The sequence below is a fragment of the Phyllostomus hastatus genome, unplaced genomic scaffold (assembly GCF_019186645.2).
Source record: "Phyllostomus hastatus isolate PE091 unplaced genomic scaffold, TTU_PhHast_1.1 phas_contig_495, whole genome shotgun sequence".
NCBI lineage: Eukaryota > Metazoa > Chordata > Mammalia > Chiroptera > Phyllostomidae > Phyllostomus > Phyllostomus hastatus.
The window spans coordinates 5,217,997-5,224,564 of NW_025333895.1; the positions used below are offsets into that span (position 1 = coordinate 5,217,997).

The 6,568-nt window shown below is 61.0% G+C and overlaps 1 long non-coding RNA gene across 1 annotated transcript; it reads right to left on the reverse strand.

The window, feature by feature from the left end:
- Positions 1–514: 514 nt before the first annotated feature.
- Positions 515–4,803, reverse strand: LOC123823537. The gene is made up of 3 exons (XR_006786545.1): positions 4,520–4,803; positions 2,278–2,498; positions 515–1,214 (listed from the first exon to the last, which is right to left on the reverse strand). It is a non-coding gene; the product is annotated as an uncharacterized LOC123823537 (long non-coding RNA).
- Between the last annotated feature and the right edge of the window lie 1,765 nt (positions 4,804–6,568).

Below are 6,568 nucleotides of genomic sequence, written 5' to 3' on the forward strand. Positions count from 1 at the left end.
CGGCCTAAAAACAGAATTACCAGGTGGCCCAGCAATTGCCCTTCCGGGTATAAGCCCAGAGGAATTGGAAGCAGGGTCTCGGGTACATGCACGTCCGCCGTGGCGGCATTATTCACAACAGCTGAAGGGGAAACCACCCCAGTGTCCAGCAGCACGTAAACGGGTAAACCAAGTGCGGTCTGTCCACGGAGTGAACCAGCATCCAGGCTCTCACTCTTAAAGAGGGAGGGGATCCTGACACACGCGTCGGTGTGGGCACGCCTTGGGGGCACTCTGCTGCGGGAAACGAGCCCGTCGCACAAGGGCCACTACACACGAGGGTGTGCGTGTGAGGCCCCCAGGACGGGCACATTCACGGAGACGGCAGAAGGCTGTTTGCCGCTGCCTCGGTGGGGGTGGGGGGTGGGGGTTGTCATTTGGCGGGTTCGGAGCCCTGGACGGGGATGGTGCGGACGGTCGCCCCTGTGACATATGTATTGCCGAGGAATGGCACACTTCAACACGGTTACGATGGTAAATTTAAAAGTTTTTTTCTACATTCTCTCAAGTTGTTAACAGTGGGCTTTCTTTTACATTGCATTTGTAAGAAATAAGTAAAAATACCAGATGTCAGCTGTCATCAGAACAGACAGGAGTCACAGGTGCTGGTGCGCCTGGGTAAGTGACCTCGCCTCTCTGAGCCTGTTTCCCCATGGGGCAGCGGGGATGGTCATGGTGTCTCCCTGCTGGGAGGATCCCATGATGCCCCTGAGGCTGTCTGGCCGGCGGCCAGTGGGAGTGCTCAGCACCCTGCAGCCCCGAGTGCTGATGGGTATTCCTCAGGCCTTTGGGGTTTGGGAGCACGAGCAGCACAGGCCCTCGTGAGAGGAGAAGAGACCTCTTGCCTCATCGTACACCTGGGGAAATTGAGGCCTGGAGGAGTCAGGGGACTTGTCCAAGGTCTCCAGGCCTCCCTTGAGCCAGAACGCATCAGTTAGCAAGGCTAGGCTGTGGTGCAGTAACAAATGATTCCAACATCAAAGTGTTTCAACACAGCAACAGTTTGTTTTGCATCCAGCAAAGTCTGCGTGAGCCCAGGTAACTCTGCAGGGTAACTGTCCGCCATGTGAACCCTCAGGGATCCAGGCCGTCTCTGCCTTGTGGCGCCTCCATCTCCAGGGCCTGGAGGCAGAGAAAAGAGCCACTCGTCATCACTGGTCACAGGGTGGCCGGTCCTGGGAAGACAGGAGAGAAGTGGCTGTGGGTAGTAAGCTCTGGAAGTTTCCACTCACTGTGCTCGTGGAGTGCAGGCCAGTGCCGGCTGTTTCCAGGGAACACACGCGCAAGGTGAACAGAGCCAGAGAGAAAGGGGTGTACAGCTGAAATCAGTCCCCATCCTGCCCAACCCCCAGCTCCTTTCTGGCACCAGTCACCAGGGCTGGGTTTAGAGCAAGGTGTAGTGGAGGTGACCCTCTTAAAATGCAAATGAGCATTTCTTGTTGTTTTTTTTTTCCTCCTTGAAGGAGCCGGCAGGTTATTTGTCACAGCCCCTTGCTCTGCCTGGGGGCAGCCCCTTCACGTTTATAGAATCAGTCCCCCAACTGGGTGTCTGGGCGGTTTCCAAAGTTCTGCTGTTATAAACAGTGGTGCACTGAATCCCTGGTGCCTTTTCCCTTGTCACCCGTGTGCGTGTTTCTGCGGTGATAGTTCCTAAAAATGGAATCGTTCGGTCAAAGGGTGGGCGCATCAAACGGCCTGACAGCCCTCCAGCAGCAGGGGCTGCCTCCAGGGCCACAAGGACCTTTAATGAATAGCTGCTGCCCTGGCCGGGTACCTCAGCCGGTTAGAGCATCGTCCTGCTACAACAAGGCTGTGGGTTCGATCCCCGGTCAGGGCCCAGTCAATGAGTCAACGAAGGAATGAATAAATAAGTGGAACAACAAATCGATATTTCTCTGTCCTTCTCTGCCCCTTCCTCTTTCTCTCTAAAATCAATAAGGTAAAAAAAAAATTTTTTTAAAGAGCAGTTGCTCACGGAGCCCTCTGAATTCCAGGAACCGGGTGACTTCTCCGTCGAAGTTTCCAAATGGGACCCTGAGGAGGGGGAGTGGGAAGAGGGGGGACCCCTTCCACGTTGGCTCTGTGGTCCCAGCTCTAATACCGCTGCTCTGCCCACCCTAGCCGCCTGCCCACCGCTGCCCAACGAACACCTTCGGAACCACAGTCCCGATCTGGGCTGAGTCCTGGCTCCCAGCCAGACACCTCAGGGGTCCCCCCTTCACTCTCAAAGGCACTCACGTGCCCCCACGAGCTTCCCCGCGTGCGTTTCTGGAACTCGTCCTGGCCTCCTGGGTGCTCGCTGACGCACTCGGCGGGTCCTGGGCTTTGGCCTCTCCTGCCGCAGCACACCCGGGCGGTTCCTACGCCCCCTCGGGTTTCCGTAGCGGCCGCACCTCCTTGAGAGGGCCCCTCGGCGTTGGCAAAGTCCAGTCTTGTTGATTTTTAAATTTTCTTTGTTTCTGGGGGGAAAACACTCTTCTTGTAAACTAAATCAACACATTTGAACAATGAGAACTACAAGCAAGAAAGGGAAACATCACCAACACTTCCCACCCAGAGGTGACCGCGGTTAACACGATTCTAAATGTTTGTAACCGCTCCCACTAACGATAATGAACAATTTGACCTTTCTCACCTGGAGCGGGGTGGCGGGGGGTGGGGGTGGCGGTGCGAGCCACCAGAATGGGTCTGAAATCACCACCAGCTCCCTCCTCTCTGGGTCCCCCCCCTTACCCCCAGCCTCGCCCCATTCCCACGCTCAGGTTGAAGCTGGGCCTCCAGCTCCAGGGAGCGACTCTGCATGGCCAGCAGATCCGGCAGGGCGTGGTCCCAACCAATCAGGAGCCAGTGCATCCTCCCCCGCCCCACCCCCCCTTCCCAAAAGGTGCATCCACGCCACAGCCTTCACCTGCCACAGCCCGAGAGGCCGGGGCCCAGCCTGAGGCAGGCTGGTTTCTCTGCGCTGTATGGTTCTGTCTCCCTGCCACACACATCAGCCAGTGCACTTTTTCCTAAGCTCGGACCAAGCCCCAACTTGGACCCGGGTGGTCCTCGTGTCCTGTGTCTGCAGCGGAGGCGGGGAGGCTGTTTTCCTCGACCTCCCCGCCGGGAGGACCTCCCACCTCTAGGGAAGAGGGGCCGCAGCAGCTCAGGACTGACCCGGCCCTAGTTCTCCTAGAGGAGGCATGACTGAGGACAGTATGGTGGTGGCGGTCCCAGAACCCAGTCCCACACCAGACGCAAGAGAGAGGGGGAGCTGCAAGGAGAGGGGGGTGTGGGGCCTAGCAGTGCTGCTGTGTGGCCTTTTGTGGGCACAAGGGCTCTGATGCTTTGGGGACAACATCCTTCTGGGAGTGGCAAACACGGCTGTCACCCCCACCGGGGTGGCAGAGGCCGAGGGCTTCAGGGTGGGTATGTGGCGGGTATGGCAGTGCCCACAGCAGGGGCAGCTCTGCCCGGGGCCATGGCTGCCACAGACCTGTCCCTGAGCATCTGTGAATCCTCCCCGAAGGGGCCGAAGGACCTCCTTGGGGGGGGCCTGCCAGGGGCTGTGAGCAGGGCAAGGGCCAGGGCCAGTGGCACCGCAGGTGCCTGCCATTTCTTTGGGGGAGGCTGCTCAGTGGCAGGGCGTGGGGTTTGGAAGCGGACAGATCCCAGAGGGTCCTGGGCGAGCCTCGTACTAGCCGCGTGGCCTTGGGCCGGTGAGCCCGGCTGAGTGTGGCGTCCTTGTAGAGCATTACGGGCTGGAGACCCCTTGGAGAGGGGAGGAGACCTGCCTCGCGGTTTTATTTTTATTGTTTCCCCGGGGGGTGGCCCTGGGAGAGAGCCCAGTCACATAAGTGGGGGGCCTTCAGGAGGCCGCCGTTCTGTCCCAATCAGCTCCTGGATTTTTACGACAGGGGCTTTCAAACTGGTTGCTCACGCCCATCTTCGCTTCTCAACCTTGCGCCTCATTCCTTCTCCAGATGACGCTTCCCCACGTGATCGGTAGGGAAGGAAGCAGGGGTGAGGGCCGAGAGCCCAGCTACCGTCCTCTTTGCCCCACCCCCCAACGTCCTCTAGGGTTTATGAAAGGCCTGACTCACTGTTTTAGGCCAGCAAGGGTGACCCTGACCACAGGGAGCAGAGGGGACAGATACCCAGAGGGGACATTCCCCAGCACATTTCTCACTGTGCTTGCATAGAGAGACAGAAAGTTGTTTTCAGATCAGATCTGGGCATGTCTGAAGGGTCTATAGGGTCATCAAGCGGGTGGCCCTGACAGGGTGTCGCTGCAGGAAGCACAGGGAGCTGGGTGAGGGCGCCCCTCAGCATCGCCAAAGCCAGACCCAGCCAGAACCCCCACCCGCCACTGCCCAGCCACCTGACCTGGGCCAAGTGCCTTCGTCTGTAAAATGGGGCCGTGGTGGTTGCACCCTGGAGGAGAGGGTGTGGGGAGGGCGAGGGCGCTGTGAGGCCCCACTCCGCTCCCTCCGCTCACCTGGGAGCTCCTAGCAGCGCTCGCAGCACTTCCGGTTGCTCAGAGTAAATAGTAACAAGGCCCCTGGCTCCTCCAAGGCTGAAGAAACCTCGGAACACGCACCCCAGAAGGGGAAGGGGCGGGGCTCAAACCCAGGCCAGGACACCCAGGCCTCTGCGCCCAGTCTGCAGGGGAAGGCCAGCTGAGTGGAGGCCACCCTCCCCCTGCAGCGCCGCAGCGGCAGGAAGCGTGCAGGTCCCTGAAGTTAGCTCGTGACTTCCAGGCTGGTCTCCCAAGCAGGGGAGGCTCGGGTTCCGCGCCTCCCTGGCTTCTCCGGTGCTGACCCCCGCCAGCCGGCTCCGGGAGAGGAGCTTCCGGCCTCCTGTCCTGCAGCTGTTTGGTCTGGGCGACCTGGAGGCTCCGTGGGGGCTGGGGGGAGGGGGTGGTAGGGCACTGGTGACATGGAGCAGGGACAAATGCCACTTAGACACAGATGCGTGGCGGTTCCCGAGCGGAGAATCCTACTCCTTGGTCCGGGGGAGGGCCCGTTTGCAGATGAGGAAACTGAGGCAGGCCCCGTGCTCCAGGCCACAGACTGGCAGCGGGGTCGCCTCTCCAACCCAGCATGCTGTGGCTGGGGCTGCATCCTCGCTGACTTGAGGGACGCACGCACATCATGCTTTTATGGCTGGGACCTGTCCTCCTCTGCGCCTGTGAGCTCCGGTTGGGCCGTAGAGAACAAGAAGTTAGCCCCGGCCCCATCCTACGGAGAGGGAAACTGAGGCTCAGCAAGCTGAGGGGCCTGTCGAGATCCCACCCGAGACGGCAGTCCCCTCCTCACGCGGCTGCCACCTTCCCCCGACTCCGGTGCCCCCAGTCCTCTGGAGGAAGATTTCCGTGGTCCCGGTTGGGGGTGCCAGACTGCCAGCGACGAGGGTTTTTTTCATCCCAGCCCCGCTGACTCGGACGGTTCTTCTTCCTTAAGGCGGGGAGGAAGTTCGAGTGAGTGGCAGCGGGTCACCTCCGGGCGGCGGCCTCGGTGCCCAGCTCCAACCTGGGGGCGGGGGGGGGGGGCGAAGCATAGTAGGAAAGTAGGGGAGAGAGGGGGAGGGGGAGAGGGGGGTTAGTGGGATAGAAACCCGAGGGGGGTGAAGAGGGAGTGGGAGGGAAGAAAAGGGCAGGAAGGAGAGGATTAGGGAGGGAGAGGAGGAGGGAGCGAGGGGGAGAGGGGGAGGAAGAGGAGAGGAAGATGGGGAGGGGGGAGCACAAAAAGGAGTTTCCCCCCGCGGCTCCCTGAGCAGGTAAGAGAGAGATACACAGATGAATAATTTACTGTGAAAATGCAAAAAGAATTTAGAAACTCTCCATTTATAAATATTTATTTTCACAAGTCTCGCCCCCTTGCTGGCCCTTGCCTTTCCCCTTTGGGGGGCCCCTCCGGTCGCGGTGTCCCCCACCCCCTCCAGCCTCGCCCTCTGCGTCTCCCGCGCCCAGGCCGGGGTGGGGGCGGGGCGTGTTCTCGCGTCCCCGCGTCTCTCTCCGCCTCCCCTCTGTGCGGCCCGCATCGCTTCCCCCCTACGGGCGTCTCTCGGTCTCTCCCCCTCGCTGTCTCCCCACATGGGGGTGTCTCTCCGTGTCTCTACCCTCCACCCTTCCCGCTCTCTTTTATCCGGGGACTCCGGCTCCCGCCCGCCCGCCGATCCCGGAGCTGGAGGTCGCGCGGCCCGGTGGGGCCGACTCAGGGAGGGGGGACCCCTTTGAAGGCCGGAAGGGGAGAGGTCGTTTCCCCGGCAACCGGCGGGCGAGCGGAGGAGCCGCGGGGGCTGCGGATTAACCAGCCGGCTCCAGCGGGCGGGGCTCGGCAGCCGCAGCCCCGCCCCGGCCCCACCCCCTACCCTACTGTGGTGGGGGGCATCGCTATTTGGGATTTTGGAGGCTCTTGGGCAGGCAGTGGGGGCCGAAGGTGGGGCCCTGGCAGGTCATTCGTCAATCAGCTAGTCAATGGGGGGGGGGCGGGTGCAATGCGTTACAGGCCCACAGAGCTGGAGAGGTTGGGAGCTGCGGGTGTGG